Source organism: Phoca vitulina, unplaced genomic scaffold (assembly GCF_004348235.1).
Source record: "Phoca vitulina isolate PV1807 unplaced genomic scaffold, GSC_HSeal_1.0 scaffold35, whole genome shotgun sequence".
NCBI classification, from domain to species: Eukaryota; Metazoa; Chordata; class Mammalia; order Carnivora; family Phocidae; genus Phoca; species Phoca vitulina.
Window position 1 is genome coordinate 18,309,490 of NW_022589738.1, and position 19,911 is coordinate 18,329,400.

Sequence of the window (19,911 nt, forward strand, 5' to 3'; positions counted from 1 at the left end):
AAAAAAATAAAAATAAATACATGGCAATAAACAGATACAAAGGAGAAGCCGCCCCCCAAAAATTCACACTTACAATCTTTTTTTTCTAATTTATTATAAGCTACTATCGAATAGCTTTCTCATAAGCTTTGACATTGCCTTGAATTTCATTTTTTGTGGATCTTTCCAGAACCACCACTTTGGAGTTGCACTTGCCATTACTTCATTTCCTTCTATCTTTCCATACCCTTTTAAAAGAACCATATAAAATACCTTAAATGTGAAATTAAAATGGGTTTATTTTGAAGGTGATGGATAATTCACTATCTTGATCGTGGTGATGGTTTCACAGGTATATATACATATCAAAACTTATCAAACTGTATACTTTAAATATGTGCAGTTTATTGCATGTCAACCATATACCAATAAAGCTTTTTAAAAATAAAAAAAAAAAATGTTAAAATGTTAAAAAATGTTACCCACATGGCCTCCTGGGTAACAGCAAGGCAAAGGCCTCAAGCTACTTTCAGCATCTGTTGAATCCATCAGCGTAACTTCACGGTACAATAGGGGACTGCAAAAGACGGCAGTATTCTCTTCAGAAAGCGTCCTGAAACATCCAGTTTGGGTGCTGTTTGTGGGAGCAAATGAAGAGAAAGAACAATCCTGCTTGAGCACCCGTGTCTTGGCATGCGAACCGACAGTGATGGGTACAAAGGTGTATTTATAAACTGCTTCAGAGATGATCTAGAGAGGGAGTAAGCAGCAAAGCTGACATGCCTGCTAAAGGGGAGGAAGTTGAAAGAAAAGATTGCTTCAGGGCCAACTTCATGGGTGTGTGACCTGTGCGGCCGTACCCGGCCCCACATTCAGAAGGTTTAATGCTTCATGGGTGTGTGACCTGTGCGGCCGTACCCGGCCCCACATTCAGAAGGCTTAATGTTGAGGCCTTGAAATTTTTTGTTAAAAATAATTTTTAAAAGATTTTATTTATTTCAGAGAGAGAGCGTGCACGAGCAGTGGGGAGGGGCAGAGGGAGAGGGAGAAGCAAGCTCTCTGCTGAGCAGGGAGCCCGACACGGGCTGGATCCCAGGACCCCAGGGCCCCAGGATCATGTCCCGAGCCAAGGGCAGATGCTTAACCGACTGCACCACCCAGGCACCCCGCTGCCTTGAAATTCTTAATAATTTTATCTCCAAACTTGTGTTTTGTAAGGGAAATCTGGTGGAACAATGGAGCATGAGCGTGAGCAGAAGAGATGTGGGCAACATGCATGTCCACTGTTTGCTGTCACCCCAGTCACATAGAGCATTCATGTTATCTCATGAGCACCAAATTCCAGTGGATCTACGATGCATCAAGAGTTCAGTGACACTAGGGGCACCTGGGTAGCTCAGTTGGTTAAGCGACTGCCTTCGGCTCAGGTCATGATCCTGGAGTCCCGGGATCAAGTCCCGCATCGGGCTTCCTGCTCAGCAGGGAGTCTGCTTCTCCCTCTGACCCTCCTCTCTCTCATGCTCTCTGTCTCTCATTCTCTCTCTCGCAGATAAATAAAATCTTAAAAAAAAAAAAAAAGAGTTCAGTGACACTAAAAATCAGTACAAGTTATGTCTATGTGTTACGTCTATGACCGAATATTCAGGGCCACTGACAGCCCCCAGAAGGCACATTTCCCACGTAAACTAGAACTTGCTAAGATGGCAGTTGTGTTCTAAGAACCACAAACAACCCAAGGACCCTATTATACCCTTTCTTACTCCCATTACTGCATTGCATTAGCTAATCACCTACTCTGAAAGTGATGACAAAGAAGGAATGGGAAAGATAGGGCAACCCATAGTTCCTTTCCTTCCAGCTTTTCCTTACTCATCAGTAAGCCAAAGTGGACTATTGGTAGACTGTGAGCACACCAAGAAGTGAAATGAAAATATTTGGCTTCGTTTTGTGTAGGATTTCCACTGTTCTGGTATGAATGATATACGTATGCATGTATGAGCTACAAAATACTGATTGTGTGGTTTTGGCAATTCTGTGTACGGGTTAAAAGTAGCATTGGGTAATACAAAAATGAATGGTAAAATTCATGCTAATAATTCAAATTTTTTCATTTTTCTTTGTTTAGAACCCATTAAATAGCAAATAGAAAACATCATGACAAGTCAAGCGAGAGAGAGAAACCAAGGGAGATAGGACAAAGCTTTCCATTTTAGTACCTTTAACGGCACTTTGTTCCTGCTTTTTGAACAAATGGCCCCACATTTTCCTTTTGCACTGGGCCCTGCAATTTATGTAACTGGAGATTGCCTTGATCACTAAATTTGTGATTTTCAAAAAGTCTGCTGCTTCACAAGCCTACACTTTATGTTGGAGTCACTGTGTGGGTGTAAATTGTGTGAGTGGGTGTGTGTTAGCAGGGGTGGGGTGAGGTGGGGAAGGTGCTGGAAAGCAAGCTGACAGTGCAAGTCCAAATTAAGAACACGCAGAGGGGTTTCAGTTGGACTCTCTGAGGGGCTCACACTCAGTATCAAAGTCACAGAAAAAATGCTGAGATATCATCTTAAATTTTCCAAGTCAAATGATGAAGAGATAGGGGTGGAGGGGGGCGGGGAAGAGTTTCAGCTTCACCATGGCAGCAAAAATTTTTCAGAAGCCTGAGTGAGACAGTTCTCCCTCAAAGCTAACCGTACAGAATGTGAAGGAAAATCAAAATTGGTCACGAATGTCATTTGTTGTGAGATGCAAAGCAATCTCGAGCTTTTCTCCACGTTTTACCCTTGGCATTTTTGTGAAAAAGAGTTGCTGCCTCCCAGTGCCCAGGCAGTGAATGTTTTCAAACACACCACCTCTCTCACCACATAAAATGAGTTTGGGATTATTTACGCTCTACATCTTGACATCTATTTGAAGTATATATTATCCTATAATAGGCGTAAAATATTTTAAAGATACAAAACTAAAGCTCGGTGAAATCAAGTAGTTCACTCAAAGTCACACAAAGAGCTAAAGAAGAATCCCAATCTGTTACTGCTTGACATAATGAATGGGATACTGGATTTTGTTTCCTTACTCTCTAAAGACAGCACATGGTTTTCTAATTTGGTGTTGGCTGTGTGGTTTTGTGGCCAGGAAGGGATGATGATTCACTTTAGACTAAGAGCTACTTCAGATATTGTAAAGGTCAGCTGATTAGCAATCTTAATTCCATCTGCAACCTTAATTCTCTTCTGCTGTGTAATGTGTATTCATGGATTCTAGGGATTATGACTTGGATATATCGGGGGGCCATAATTATGCCTACACATACATGATACAAAAATGAGTAAATATACAATTTAACAATAAATTGGGAGACTTCAATATTCAACTCCCCAAAATTGATAAAATAACTAGACAGAAAATCAGCAAGGATATATAAGACTTGCTGTGCCTTATTGGCACCATGCTATCAAACACCTTGACTTAATTGACATCTATAGAACACTCCACCAAACAACAATATACTACACATTCTTTCAAGTACACACAGAACTTTCTGCAGGATACACCATATTCTAAGCAATAAAACTAGCACCAATAAATTAAAAGGATCGAAATAATTTAAAATATATTCTCTGAAACACAATGGAATTAACTTAGAAATAAAAAAAACAAAATAATTGGGGCTCTTGGATGGCTCAGTAGGTCAAGCATCTGCCTTCGGCTCGGGTCATGATTCCAGGGTCCTAGGATCAAGCCCTGCTCCCTCTCCCCCTGCTTGTGCTTGCACACACACTCTCTCTGTCAAATAAATAAATAAAATCTTTTTTAAAAATTGTCAAATTCAAAAATATTTGGTAACTGAATATCACTTTTCTATCTGTAGGTCAAAGAAGAAATTAACAAGGGAAGTATTTTTTAGCTGAATGAAAATGAAATCACACCATATAAAAATGTATGGGATGCAGCCAAAGCAATATTAAGAGGGGAATTTATATCCACAAATAGTTATGTTAGAAAAGAAGAAACGTCTCAAATCAATATAGTAAGCTTTCACCTTATGAATCCCAAAAAAGAATTAATTAAACACAAGGCAAGCAGAAAGAAGATAATAGATTAGAATGCAAATCAATGAAAGACAAAATAGGAAATCATTAAAGAAAGATCAATAAACCTAATTCTTTGAAAAGATTGACAAAACTGATAAAACTTTAGCTAGACTGACCAAGAAAAAAGAGAGAAGACACAGACCACCAAAATCAGGATAAAAAAGAGGGGGCATTACTACTAATCTTAGAAAACACAGAAGAATTATAAGGGAATACCATGGACTACTTTATGACAACAAATCAGACAGTTTAGATGAAATGTACAAATGCCTAGAAAGACATAAGTTAGCAAAATTGACTAAAAAACAAATAGAAAATCGAAATAGGCCTGTAACAAGTAAAGAAATAGTTTTAGTAATCTAAAATCTCCCCATGAAGCAAAACCCAGGACCAGATGGATTCAAAGGTAAATTCTATCAAAGATGTAAAGATGAAATAATGCCAGTCCTACACAAACTCTTCTTGAAAATAGAGGAGGGAACAACTCTCAATTCATTCTATGAGGCAGTATAACCATGATATCAAAGCCAGACAAAGACATCACAAAAAGAAAATTGCAGACCAACATCCCTCATGAATATGGACACTATAATTCTCAAAAAAAATTAACAAACTAAATCTAGTTAGATATAAAAAGGATTATGTATCACAACCAATTAGGATTTATCCTAGGAATGCAAGGTTGGTTTAAAGCTGAAAACCAGGGGCACATGGATGGCTCCAGTCAGTTAAACATCCAACCCTTGGTTTTGGCTTGGGTCATGATCTCGGGGTCCTGGGATTGAGCCTCACATTGGGCTCCATGCTCAGCACAGAGTCTACTTGTCCCTCTCCCTCCCCCTCTGCCCCTCTCCCTGCTTGTGTACGTGCTCTCTCTCTGTCTCTCTCTCAACTAAATAAATAAATAAAAATCTTCAAATAAATAAATAAATAAAATTTTTAAAATAAAGCTGAAAACCAACTAACATAACAAACCATATTTAAAAAAATAGAGGGCAAATACTGCATGATCATCTCAACAGATACAGAACAGGTATTTCACAAAATCCAATACCCATTCATAATAAAAACTCTCAACAAACTTGACATAGAAGGGAATTTCCTCGAACTGAAAAAGGGCATCTATGAAAACCATACAGCTACCATATTTCATGGTGAAAGACTGAATGCTTTCCCCTTAAGATCAGGACTAAGGAAAGGCTGTCCATTTCACAACTTCTATTCAGCCTTGCACTTGAGGTTTGACCAGTGCAATTATGTAAGGAAAAGAAGGAGAAAATATTCAGGTTGGAAAGGAAAAAGTAAAACTTCACAGATGATATAATCCTGTGTATAGAAAATCCTATGGAATTCTCAAAACACTATTAGAATGGATAAACAAGTTCAGCAAAGTTGAAGGACACAATACCAATATATGAAAATCAATTGTCTTTCTATATATATGAGGAATGAATAATCCAAAAGTGAAATTAAGAAAACAATTCTATTCATAATATCATCAAAAAGAATAAAAGTTTAGCAATAGATTTTAACAAAAGAATTGCAAAGCAAGTACACTAAAAATTACAAACTTTGCTAAGGGAAATTAAAGAAAATCTAAATAAAAGACATTCCATGTTATTGGATTTTGGAAGATTCCATATTGTTAAAATAATAATTCTTCCAAAATTGATCAATAGATTCAGTGCAATCCCCATCAAATTTTCATCGGGCTTTCTATCTCTCTCTCAGTCAATCAATAAGATTATCATAAAATTTATATGAAAAATCAAAAGTCCCAGAATAGCTAAACCAGTTTTTAAAAAAGAGATGTGGCAGACTTTCATTTCAAAAATTTTAGAGCTTACTATAAAGATACAGCAATCAAGACAGTAAGGTAATACATTAAGGATAGACATACAGATCAATGGAACAGAACTGGGAGTCCAGAACTACACTTTTGTATTTGTGGTCAATTGATTTTTCAACAAAGTTTCCAAAGCAATTCACTGGGAAAGGGTAGTCTTTTCAACAAATGGTGCTGGTATGTGTGGACATCCACAAGCCAAAAGATGAACTGTAGACCTAAATGTTAGAGTTAAAACTATAAAAATATTTAAAAGAAAAATTTCAAGATCTTGGGTTCTACAAAGATATCTTAGATACAACCCTAAAAAGAATGATCCATAAAAGAAAAAAATGTGATAGATTGGACTTCATCAAAATTTTAAACTGTTGTGCTTCAAAGGATACCATTAAGAAAATAAAAGGACAAGCAACAGCCTGGGGGAAAATATTTGCAAGTCACATATGCAACAAAAGACTTGTGTCCAGAGTATAGAAAGAACTCAAGGCACTTGGCTGGCTCAGTCAATAGGGCATATGACTCTTGATCTCAGGGTTGTGAGTTTGAGCCCCATGTTGGGTGTAGAGACTACTTAAAAATAAAATCTTAAAAAAAAAGATTATAGCAAGAACTCTTACAACTCAATAATAAGACAAACAATTCAAAATTGGCAAGTGATTTGAACAGATATTTCCCCAAAGAAAAGATATGAATAACCAATAAGCACATGAAAAGATGCTCACCATCATAAGTCATTAGGAAAATGCAAGTTAAAACCACAAGGCAATACTACTTCACATCCACTAGAATGGCTATAATCAAAAAGTCAGACAACAAGAAATGTTGACAAGGATATGGATAAAGGAGAACTCTCATACATTGCTGGGGGAAATGCAAATGATGCAGCCACTTTGGAAAACTGGGAATTTCTTAAAAAGTTAAACACACTTTTACTATATCACCCAGAAATCCCACTCTTTGGTATCTACCCAAGCTACATGAAAACATATGCCTATACAAAAACTTGTCCACCGATGTCCATAGCAACATTATCTGTAAAAGCCAAAACGTGGAAGCAACCCAAGTGCCCATCAATGGATGAATGGATGAACAAAAGGTGATACAGCCAAACAATGGAATTTTATTCAACAAGAAAAAGAAATGCAGTAGTGATACATGCTACAACATGGAAGAACCTCAGAAACAGGCTATGAGGAAGAAGCCAGACATGAGACCACATATTATATGGTCCTATTTTTATGAAATGTCCAGAAAAGGCAAATTTATAGAGACAGAAAATAGATTCATGGTTGCCTGGAGCTGGAGGTGAGAATGGGAAGTGATTGCAAATGGGCACAAGATTTCTTTTTGGGGTGATGAAAAATATTCTAAAACTGGATGATGGTCATAGTTGCACAACTTGGTAAATTTACTAAAACTCAGAAATTGTACATTTAAAATGGGTGAATTTATGGTGTACAAATTATGCCCTAATAAATTTATTTAACAATTCTAATGGAAACCAAATTCCCCACTTGGGGTACAAGACATACTGCAGCTCCTTTGGAGTACTGACTAGTGTTAACAAAGCCATAAGGTAAGACCCTTAGAGACCTCTCTTTTTACAAAGTGACAAACTACAATAGATATAGCACTTATTGAGTTCTTGCCATAAGCCATGAACTATCCTAAGTGCTTCAAATACATTTGCTTCTTTCATGCTCATAATACATTTACAAGTTAGATTATGTAACTTGATCCAGGTCACACAGGTGGCCAAACCAGTACTCCAATTCATGCCTGCCTGGATTGAGAGTCCTTCCATATTCTTAGGTCTTTACATGAAGCTTTAAAAAAAGGACAAATCGGGGCACTGGGTGGCTCAGTCGGTTAAGCATCCAACTCTTGATTTCGGCTCAGGTCGTGGATCTCAGGGTCGTGAGATTAAGCCCCATGTCCAGCTTAGCGTGGAGTCTGCTTGAGATTCTCCTTCCCCCTCTGCTCTTCTCCAGGTTCGAGCATGCTCTCAAGCTCTCGCGCTCTCTCGCTCTTTCTCTCTCAAAATTAAAAAAAAAAAAGAACAAATCACCACCTTTAAAGAGATCTGGAAGCCTTCGATACCTATTTGACAAAGTAGTAAGTATAATGCAATTGTGATCACAGACTTCAAGAAAATGTAGTAGTCTCTAATGCAGTGCAAAAAATTACCCCAGGCGTGGTGATGTAAAACAATAATAAACGTGTATTATCTTGCAGTTTCGGGAGGTCAAGAATCTGGGGATGGCTTGGCTAGGTGGTCCTAGTGCAGGGTTTCTCATGAGGTTGTACTCAAGATGCCAGTGGGGCTACTGTCATCTCAAGGCTTAGCTAAGGCTAGAGCATCTACCTCCAAGGGGGCTCACTCACATGCCTGGTAGGCTGCTGCTGGCTGTGGGTGGGAGGCCTGAGTCCCTCTCTATAAGACTGCGTGTGTATCCTCATGACATGGGTGCTCACTTCCTCCGGAAAAACTGTCCAAGAGACCAAAGTGGCAGCTGTGCTGCTGTCTTTTATATTTAACCTCGGAGGTCACACGCCATCATTTTGCAAAGTCCTCTTCTGTGTGGGAGGAGTCTACACAAGGAAGTGAATACCGAGAGGCAAGGATCATCGTGGTCCATCTTGGAAGCTGGCTAATACGACAAACGTCCCACGCCTTCTGGGACGGTCGCGAAAGCAGGAGCTGTCCAGCATTCAGTTCCACATTTACGGCAGTCATACACATGACACTCTCACAAAGTCAGAAATACTTGCTCCGAAGTTATGGATAGCAGCCTGTCCCTAGGCTGCCCTCCTGCTCTGCTCGCCCCACGTGGCGATCTGAGGGGACCCATGCAGGGCAAATGGGAAATTGGAATATGACTTTTGGTGCCTCCCCACACCGTAGCATTTATCTGCAATCTTATCTTGGCTTCTTCCCTCCTATGGATTTCCTATCCCGCACATAGCTTCTCTACCCCTCACCACATTCCCCACTCCTCATTGAAATGGACCTGTCCTGCGTCCCATCTTCTTGAATCTTCCTTTCTATCTAGAGCTTGGAAAACTCTAAATCTGGAATAGTAATTCAAGGTAGTGGGTTAGGGACTCATTTAGTATATTTGCCTTCTAAGTGCGTTCCAAAATTTTAGACCAAATATGGATGCATGGGAAAGTTTCAGTCATTTGCAGGCAGAGGGGGAGCATTTCTGTCTCTTCACATCATACCAACTTGATTCAAACCATACCTTCATGCATCTCTTTGTACAGCACCTTATGATATGGACACATTACTAGAAGAGTAGAGTTTTTAGAATCTGAGCCACACCTAGGAAAAGCTTGTCAGCCAAAAAACCCCAAAAAACAAAAAAAACCACCCAAATCAGTTCCTTTGAGTGCAGCTTTTTAAAAGTACATTTAAAACACCACCCCCATGAATGCTTCAAAAGGTACATTTCTGGACCCTATGAATATGAAAATACAATTCGCATCTAAGAGTTGATATTCTGCCTAAAACAAGGCAGTTAACAAATGTTGCCTCCTGAATAATTAGACATTACAAGTGTAAGGAGCTATCGGGACAGGGCACCATTATGTTAAGAAACCAATGAATTAAAAATGTATTGCATTCCTCAGCAACTCTTGGGAGTTTTCGCTGCCCCCCCCCCCCACCCCCGCCATTAACAGAGAGAAATAGAGGAATGGATGGTTTATTCAATCAACAAAAATTCCTCAGTGCCTGCTCTGTCCGGTAACTACCCGTGCTGGTACTGGGCACATGGAGCCGGACAAAACAGACAGAATCCTGCCTTCATCGTGCTTAAAACCCAGCAGGAAGGCATGATGCGAGTGAATATTTCAGAAATTTACTCACAAGGGTGATGTATGCTAAGAAGGAATAGATAGTCCAAAACTAATTTATGCACCCCTACACTTCAAGGAAAATTTTTATGACCAGGACCATGCTTCTCTTTTAGCATACAGGGAAGCGGTATAATATACTCATCTTGGAAAACAAGTTCTAAAGTCTGACTCTTCGAGCTCCAAATTCCAGCTCTATCATGTAGAAGTTGCAAGCGCGTGGGCAGTGTAAATTCTCTCTCTAGCCCGCGTTTCCTCATCTAAAAATAAAGCCTGCTTTGGGGTGCCCTTGATATAATTGAGATTATACATGACAAAGCATACTGCCTGACAGATGAGTGCTTAGTAAATGTTATCTGTAATTTTATGAACCATGTCTCCTATTAAAATTGGTTTCCATTCCTTGAGGATACACTAGCACTATGAAAGGAGGCTTGGGTTGATATTTTCTCCGTGTATTTATTCAGCCATTTCTTTACATGTTCGACATCTTTCTTGCCAACACCAAGGAGAATATGAGGATTCCAACACTTTCTTTAAATGTCTTACTTGGCTACACTTGGATTGTGCTCACTCCAGATCCTTGGAGAGTGTAAGTTTCTTCACTCTCACACCTTAAACCCTATTTCTCTTTCCTTTCCCCTTCTTCTGAAGGGCATCACGGACTAACATATGGGCTCAGCCCCAAAAATAAAGTCAACTTTTCTCATTCGTCTAAAAGCAGTCAGAGAGACACTGCTAGAACTCCTAGCACAAGAACAAGCTTCCAATATTAGTGCTTGGTCTCCGTTAGTTCTCTGAGTGGTTGGGGTAGCCATTTTAGACAGGGAATTTTTAGCCTTGAGAACACGGACCCAGATTTCATCCACCACTCTGGGACAAAAATAAGCCATTGTCAAGCAAATAGCTATTATTCACTTTAAGAGAAAAGACAAAGGTGTGCCATTTTTTTCCTTTCTTGTGTTTTTTTTGGTATGTCAGTGAATAATAATGGCATTTACTCCCTTCATCTTCAGTCCTCCATCCTTCTTTTTTAAATTCTGCTGGGGTTGTTCTTAAAAAAAAAAAACAAAAAAAACAAAAACTCTTGCATAACTTAAGCATCTCGTATAACTCAGTAAATGGTTGTGGTTTCGGCTTCTCGAGATTATTATTAACTTGAAATCCATTTCCAGGTTCAAACTGTTTATATGTGCACACCCACACGTGCATGTGTATTTATTTACATCACCAGCTAGCATAAGAGGTAGTGTAAACAAGCATGGGTTCCCAAGTCAGACAAGCTAGGGTTCAGATACCAGGTCTGCTGCTGACTTGGCTGTGTACAGTAAGCAAACTATTTAACTTTGTTGGAAAACTCAGTTCCCTCACCTATACATTGGATTTATCACAACGAATAAATGAGATAAGATATATAGAATGCGGGGCGCCTGGGTGGCTCAGTCGGTTAAGTGTCTGCCTTCGGCTCAGGTCATGATCCCGGGCTCCTGGGATCGAGCCCCGCATCGGGCTCTCTGCTCAGTGGGGAGTCTGCTTCTCCTTCTCCTTCTGTGCTCATGCTCTCTCTCTCTCTCTCTCTCACGTGCTCTCACTCTCAAATAAATAAATAAAATCTTTTAAAAAAAAAAGATGTTTAAAAAAATTTTTTTAAAGATGTATAGAATGCTTGACAGTAATAGGTGGTCCATACATATCAGCAGCTTCTTAAGGGGGGAGGTATAGGCAGGGAGTCATGTGTAAACTAAATTTCCACAGGCTGCTCATGTCTTTGTGGGTCAACAGTAGAAACTCAAACCCCACTGGTCCATCTGCCTCATCTGTACCAAAACCTATCTGACTTTCTTCCAAAGTCTCCCCATTTATTTCTGAGAATTCCTGGAAGAACGTGTTCTCCAATTTTCTTCCTCCCTTGGTGTTGGTTTTTGGGGTTCCCAGTCCCGTGAAGCCAAAAACAGGCCTGCCTTGATTTTCCATGCCAGGGAAGCAGCTTTTGCTTTACCTCAAAGCTGTGAATCATGAGAGGTTTGAACAGAACTGGTTCATTTTAAGTCCTCATGCTGATGGGCCACGCTGTGTTCTAGGCATTCATATGGAAAAAGCCCCTCCTCCCAGCTCTGTGCTGCATTTTGTCACCTGGCCTTTAAGAAGTATGAGTCGTTCCCCAAGTATCACGAGTATCAAGTGGAACCTCATGAGAAAAACTTCTTTGGCTCTTGCTAGAAGCCCTCTGTTCATGGGCCTCAGATCTCATCCCTGGCAACAAGCTGGGGTGCAGACCACGTTCCCCCACTGTATCACGTGCTGTCTATGTCCTGCCTATACCGCCTTGGGCCTTACCAACGGCCCAACAGGTGCATTGCTTTGCCCGGGGGCTTTGTTAGTAGCCTGCCCGCCTTGCCCATGGCCCAGCTTCTTGGGCACGGTGCTCAACCAACTTCTGATAGGAGCAGGTGGAGATGACTCTGAGGTTTGTGTTCGACATTGGCTTCTAGAGATCCCCACTACAATGAAGCTCCAGTGAACGACAGTGGTAACTGGCTTGATAAGGCCTCGTGTGGTGGCTCTTTTCTGATGAGTGTCACTTCCCCACTCCCTTAATAGTGTTTTTGGGGTGCACCTGGGTGGTTTAGTCGGTTAAGCGTCTGCCTTCGGCTCAGCTCATGATCCCAGGGTCCTGGGGTGGAGCCCCTCATCGGGCTCCCTGCTCTGCGGGAAGCCTGCTTCTCCCTCTCCTACTCCCCCTTGCTTGTGTTCCCTCTCTCGCTGTGTCCCTCTCTGTCAAATAAATAAATAAAATCTTCTTTTAAAATAGTGTTTTTGAAAGCTATCTCCAAGAAAAGCCTACTTGCACTCAAATCTTGGTCTTAGAGTCTACTTCTAGGGGAACCTAAACTAAGAGGCCTCCCCATCTCCCAGCCTTGCTCTCCAGACACAGGGCACACATCTACCACATTCCTGGGGAACTACTAGTCTACCGGTTTCTCAGGTATAGCCTGAGTCCAAATCAGGCCCTGCTGTAAATGTAAGTATCCTCCCATATACAATCTTCTTCCTCTATCCAGAATTGTGCCTGCGTTAGGTCCCCGTTCTATATACTCCTCTCCACTCCCTGTATTTTCCCCAATTGTTATAATGGCAATGCTTATTATACTTCTAGGTGGTTTTTTTTTTAAGATTTTATTTATTTATTTGACAGAGAGAGAGACAGCGAGAGAGGGAACACAAGCGGGGGGAGTGGGAGAGTCAGAAGCAGGCTTCCAGCTGAGCAGGGAGCCCGATGCGGGGCTCGATCCCAGGACCCTGGGATCATGACCTGAGCTGAAGGCAGACCCTTAATGACTGAGCCACCCAGGCGCCCCTAGAGGGAGAAGCAGGCTTCCCGCCAAGCAGGGAGCCCGATGCGGGGCTCGATCCCAGGACCCCGGGATCGTGACCTGAGCCGAAGGCAGACGCTTAACGACTGAGCCACCCAGGCGCCCCTTATACTTCCAGGTTTTATTAACCATTGATGCCATCACTCTGTAAGCCCTGTGAGGGCAAGGACTGTATCTGTCTTATTTTCATTTATACCTATTTTATATGATAGTGAAATGGCACAGAGTAAAGTCTCAGTAAACATATGTTGATTTCAACTAAATTTCCAGGGAAAGATAAAAACCTGACACTCTAGGCAGCCTGAAACCAGGGAAAAGGAATAAGCTCATATTTTTTTATTGCCTTCTGGAAACTGCCTTGTAGCGTGTCAGCTATATGGTCCTATATTAAGTAATTTTCAAGCGTTATTCCATTGGACATTTGTATTTATCTCTGAGATAATACTGCTGTTCTCGTTTTAGAGATGGGGAAGGTGAAATAAACAGGAGTTCAACACCTTGGCCAAAGACACGTTGCTACTAAGTAGCAAAACTGGTATCAAATTCAGACCTGTCTGACTCCAAGAGTTAGCCTGTTAAGCACTACACTGTGAATTTCTCAATACTGCTGTTTTGCACGTGAAAAGTAGTGTCACGGGCCAAGAACTCTTGGTTGGATAATGGTGATAGTTTAATGGCCATTAAAAATGAGCGTAGTGGGTTGAATGGTGGTCCCCAAAATGATGTAAATGGAACCTTATTAGAAGACGAATCTTTGCAGATGTAATTAAGGATCTTGAGATGAGGAGATCATTCTAGATTATCCAAGTGGACTCTAAATCCAATGACAAGGGACGCCTGGGTGGCTCAGTCATTGAGCATCTGCCTTCAGCTCAGGGGTCATGATCCCAGGGTCCTGAGATCGAGCCCCGCATTGGGCTCCCTGCTCAGCAGGAGGCCTGCTTCTCCCTCTCCCACTCCCCCTGCTTGTGTTCCCTCTCTCGCTGTCTCTCTCTCTGTCAAATAAATAAATAAATAAATAAATCTTTAAAAAAATAAATAAATCCAATGACAAGTATCTTTATAAGGGACACACAGAAGAGGGGAGGGCAATGTGACCATGGAGGCAGAGATCATAGTGATGTAGCTGCAAGCCAGGGAAGGCTGGGAGCCACCAGAAGCTGGAAGAGCCAAGAACAGATTCTTGCCTAGAGCCTTCTGAGAGAGTACAGACCTGCTAACACCTTGATTTCGGACTTCTGGCCTCCAGAATTGTGAGGGAACAAATTTCTGTTGGTTTAAGCCACTGAATATGTAGCAATTTGTTGTAGCCGACCCAGGGGACCAATATAAGGCCCAATATTCATTTGTCCGTTCATTCATTTTGCAAACACTTGACAAGCATCTCTTACTATGGGCTGTCTCTGTCTTCATGAAGTTTACAGTCCAGTTAAGTTCAGGACCTTAAGCCTGGGTTGTGTGGGCATTCTACACCGACACTGGACCTACTGGCCATTTTGCTGGCCAGCCTGCTGCATAATTATGTGGCCAACTAGAGTGCCAGGCTGCCAATAGAAATCTCTGAACGTCTATGTGTCTTCGTACAGGGGATCAGAGGGTCATGAAACTTGACAGATTCTAGGGATCCTGAAGACCATTCGGTTCAGCCTCCCCCCAGTGTAGGAATCCACTTTGCAGTCTTCCTGGTCGGTGGTCATTCAGCCTCTTCGTGAGCACTTCTCCATTGAGTAGCGTGCCCTTTCATACCATATCCCTCCTCTTGTATGCGCAACTTTCACTACAGTTCTCACCTTCACTTGGCTCTAATTGGCCCATTCTGGCTTTCATCCAGTTATCAAAATCCTATCTTCAAGACCCACATAAATAGGCCCGATTGTGCTTTCACATAACAACGCCTCGAATTGTTAAAAACACCTGATGTATACCCCCAACTATCTTCTCTTACCTGGTGAATGTGACTAGTCCAGTTTAGCTCCCCATTCCTCAGGTGAAGTGACTTCTACACCTCCCACCATATTACATTCTTTCTCTCAATACAGTTTCATTTATCCATACAATTTAACATACGGCACTGAGAACAGAATGCAATTTACACATAACTCAGGCAGAGGACAGTGGGACCATCACCTCTTTTGTTCTGGCCTTAATTCGTGCATCCTAAGATTCACATTATAGAGAATGGTGTCCTATGACTGACTCATTCTGGCCCATTTGACAGCTGGGCCCTAAGTGTTTTACTGAATTTCTGTTAACCCTGGTTTCCCCTACATGCCTACATGGCTGATTTTGGATCCATTGGAAATATTTTTTATTGACTTCTGGAAACGGCCTCTCTTTTCATTTCAGCTGATTTTTCCAGGCTGTCAAAATATCTTTCAATCCTGATTTCTTATCGGGCATATCAACTTGCTTTGGCTGACTCTCATTCCCATGCTCCCCATCCCTGGAACTTACCACTCTGTCTCCAGGCTCTGGTTTAAACCCTTCCTTGCTGGACTCTTAGAACCTGCTCACATATTCTTATTATAGGCCACTACTCTTTGCTCTTAACTCTTGTCGAGTCAATGACAACCAATTTCCGAGCCAGGGCTCCAATCTCTGAGGCTCCTTCCAACTCCGATCGTCATGCTACTCTGTTAGGAACTGGCAAATATTCAAAATCATTGAGGTTGATAAGACGCATGTAAGTGCAGGAGGCAGCTAGCACCTTATGAGACCCAAGAAGACAACTGATGTTTTCTAAATGGCATCAAAGCAACATACTGGGAAAGACCCCGAGGAATTACAGCATCCTTGAGAAGGTTCATGGCAAGACTTTGGCATCCCTTTTGGATCCTCTCCTCTGAGCTGCAGGTATGAACCCGAAGAACCCAGAAGTGGCTCTCATAGGCCTGTGGACCCATTCCAAAGTGCTGGGAGCACCACCACGTGATGCTATCAAACCTGGTTCAGTAAGAAGGGCCCGAATTCACAAAGCCTGTCAGGGCATAGCACATAGTATCTTGTCAATACTTAGCAGTTGCTGTTTATTGGACTAAAAGGCACGGTGGCAAGAGAGGTGAAATGTGAGGTAGGGACATCTGACACGCTCACGCACACGTGACGTTGGAGAAAAGAAATCCTGCTTCCGTGCCGCCTCTTCTGACTGTTTTTCTCCATTCCTTTTCTGGGAAAACTGAAGTGGAGTGGTTTGTGGGGGTGAAGAGATGATGTAAGAAAACTAGAGGGAAAACTACTATTTTATAGTTGCTTTTTGGGGCGCCTGGGTGGCTCAGTCGGTTAAGTGTCCAGCTCTTGATTTCAGCTCAGGTCATGATCTCAGGGTCGTGAGATCAAGCCCCATGTCAGGCTCCGCACCGAGTGTGGAGCTTGCTTGAGATGCCTGATGCTATTGAGATGCCAGTCGTATTTAAAAGTATTTATAATAGATAATGGGCTAAAAGGGCTAAAAATGATAAAAATTTAACAGGCATCATTGATCGAAAGTCTGCACACAATGATACTTTATACCTACATAGCACTTTACATCTCTCACAGCACTTTTGCTTGCATTAAAACCTCAGAAGAAGGAGTGGGAGATACAGGCTTACAGGTATGGAATGAATAAGTCACGAGAATAAAAGGTCCAGCATAGGGAATAGAGTCAATGATAACGTAATAGCGCTGTATGGTGACAGATGGGAGCTACACTTGTGGGGAGCATCATGTAGAGACTTAGCCAATCACTATGTTGTACACCCGAAACTAATACAACATTGTGTCTCGACTATACTCCAATTAAAAAAAAAAAACAACTCACGACAGCCTTGTAGGACTGCCTTTATTATCTCTGGTTCAAGATGAGATTTGGTAAGCGGGGACTTGCCCGAGTCCATAAAAGTAGTGACCAAAGGCAGAACTTGGACCTGAACTGTCATATTCTTAGGATATGTATTCTTTACACCACGGTACAATTATCCTAAAAGAAGAAGAAGAAATCGGGGCACCTGGGTGGCTCAGTCGTTCAGCGTCTGCCTTCAGCTCAGGTTATGATCCCAGGGCCTGGGATCGAGCCCCGCATCAGGCTCCCTGCTCCGAGGGAAGCCTGCTTCTCCCTCTCCCACTCCCCCTGCTTCTGTTCCCTCTCTCACTGTGTCTCTCTCTGTCAAATAAATAAATAAAATCTTTAAAAAAAAAAGAAGAAGAAGAAGAAATCATTGCTAGCACAGCAATCTTGAAAAACTGCATTTATGATTTCATACAAAAGGGGTAGGGATTCCTTTCTTTTATATCCAGATGAAATAATGTCATTCTGCAAGTCCCCATCTCAGTTAGTCCATGAAGATGCCTCTCCTCCAATGTAACAATTTAACAAATGTTTAGCGTACACCTGCAGTGCATAAGGTGCTACACTAACAGAGGTGGAAATTACAGAACTACCTTGGCTCTCAAAAATCTCACCCATCTAGTAGAGAAGACAGGTGTTTCAGTTATCTACGGCTGCATAACAAACCACCCCAAAATATAATGGCTTAAGAAAACAACAACGCTTTACTATTGCTCATGATTCTGTGAGTTGGCAAGGCTCAGCTGGGCAGTGCTTCTCCTCCACTGCCATTTGGGGCTCCCCAAGACCACCCTCAGGTTCAATGAGAAGGACTCACAGAACTCAGAAAAGCCATTACACTCACGGTTAACAGTTTATAACAGTGAAAGGATACAGCTTAAAATCAACAAAGGGAAGAGACACGTAAGGCAGGGTCCAGGAGAGCTGTCCTCTCCCAGTGGAATTGTGCAGACAGAACTTACTTCTAGAAATGTGCACAGAATATTGCCAACTAGGGACGCTAACCTGAGCCTTGGTGTCCGGAGATTTTATTGGGGCTCAGTCATGGATGCATGGCTGACCTCCCCCATGGCTGACCTTAGCCTCCAGACTCTTCAGAGATCAAGCTAATACCATGTGGCCTAAGACCCTCCCCCCCCCACCATAAATCATATCAGCAAAAACTATCTGGTATGGCCCATGGCCCCCAGGTAAACAAAGACACTCTTATCAGACAGGACATTTTAAGGCCTTAGAGGCTACCTCTTAAAAAAAGGGCAAGGATCAAACCTTTCTTTGGGAAAGGTTACACCTTTTTTTTTTTTTTTTTAAAAGATTTTATTTATTTATTTGAGAGAGAGAGACTGAGAGAGAGAGCACATGAGAGGGGGGAGGGTCGGGAGGGTCAGAGGGAGAAGCAGACTCCCTGCCGAGCAGGGAGCCCGATGTGGGACTCGATCCAGGGACTCCAGGATCATGACCTGAGCCGAAGGCAGTCGCTTAACCAACTGAGCCACCCAGGCCCCCAAGGTTACACCTTTGTTGCATATCCACATAATGTCTGCTGGGGCTGCAGACCTGTGGAGACTTGATTACACGGAAATATCCAAAATGGCTCCCTCGCATGGTGGCAGCTGGTGCTGGCTACCGGCTGAGAGCCCAGCTGAGGCTGTTAACTAGAACATCTTATACGTGGCCTCTCCATGTAACTTGGCCTTCTCATAATATGGCAGATGGGTTATAAGAGGGAGCTTTCCAAGTATACAAAAACTGAAGCTGTAGATCTCTTAAGGCCCAGCCTTGGAAGTTGCGCAGTGTCACTTACCCTGTATTTTACTGGTCAAAGCAAGTCACAGACTTGGCCGGATTCAAGAGGAGGGTAAAACAACTCCACTTCTTGGTGGGGGAAGTAGAAAAGAATTTAGAGCAATATTTAAATGCATGGAACAGCAGATATGTTTCCTTCAAAGGGACCGAACTCCAGTGACACTGCCCTGAAGACCCACTGGGAACCCTTGGAACAACACAGCTGGAGGGAAGGGTAGCTTATACTCTGGGTCCTGTTGAGGCCAAAGGCAAACCACATAGCAATGCCTTATTTGTAAGAGGCATACAGTCTATGTGACAAGCTGGAGGAGAGATGGTGAGTACTGTGTCGATTGCAGTCAGCAGAAGATGCATACATACATCCTACATCCCACACAGCCACAGAAAAGCTGTCACCTCTCCAATGTTCTTGACCCCAGGGAAGCCACCTTCTCTGTGTCCCCTTTCTGAGACATTAACCAGTTGCTAGAACCTTAAAATATTTAAGAGTCTCAGTGTGGCAAATTTGTACCACCGAACTGACTCGACTAGTCCTAAATTTAGCTTTGGCTACATGATGACCTTGAAAGCCAGCTGTGCACGGGACGCCTTCACGAGGCAGGCAATTGCTGGATTCCTTTTAATACTAGAGGGACTCAGCAAAACAATAAGATGGTTCACCAAAACGACTAAAGAACTACAAGTTCAAGACACTGTGTTTCTAATTTTAATTCAAGAGGTTGTTTTTTCCCTGGTTTTAGTTCATCATGCCCTACCTCATTCAAATCAGAATCAAATTTTCCAAATAAGCGAAAAAGACTTCCTAAACATCTTAACAACAGAGTGTCAAAAACTGATACCTCTGAAAGAAGCAACAAACAAATCCACAATTACAGTTGGAGGCTTCGATCCTCTTTCAATAATTGATAGAACAAGTAGACAGAAAATCAGTAAGGACGTAGATGACATGGACAGCCCTAGCAAACAATTTGACCAAATTGACAACTTATAGAACACTCCACGCAACAAGAGCAAAATACACATTCTTCCCAAGTGCACATGGAACATTCACCAAGACAGACCACATTCTGGGACATATAACAAACATTAACAAATTAAAAAGAATAGAACTCATACAAAGTATATTCTCAAATC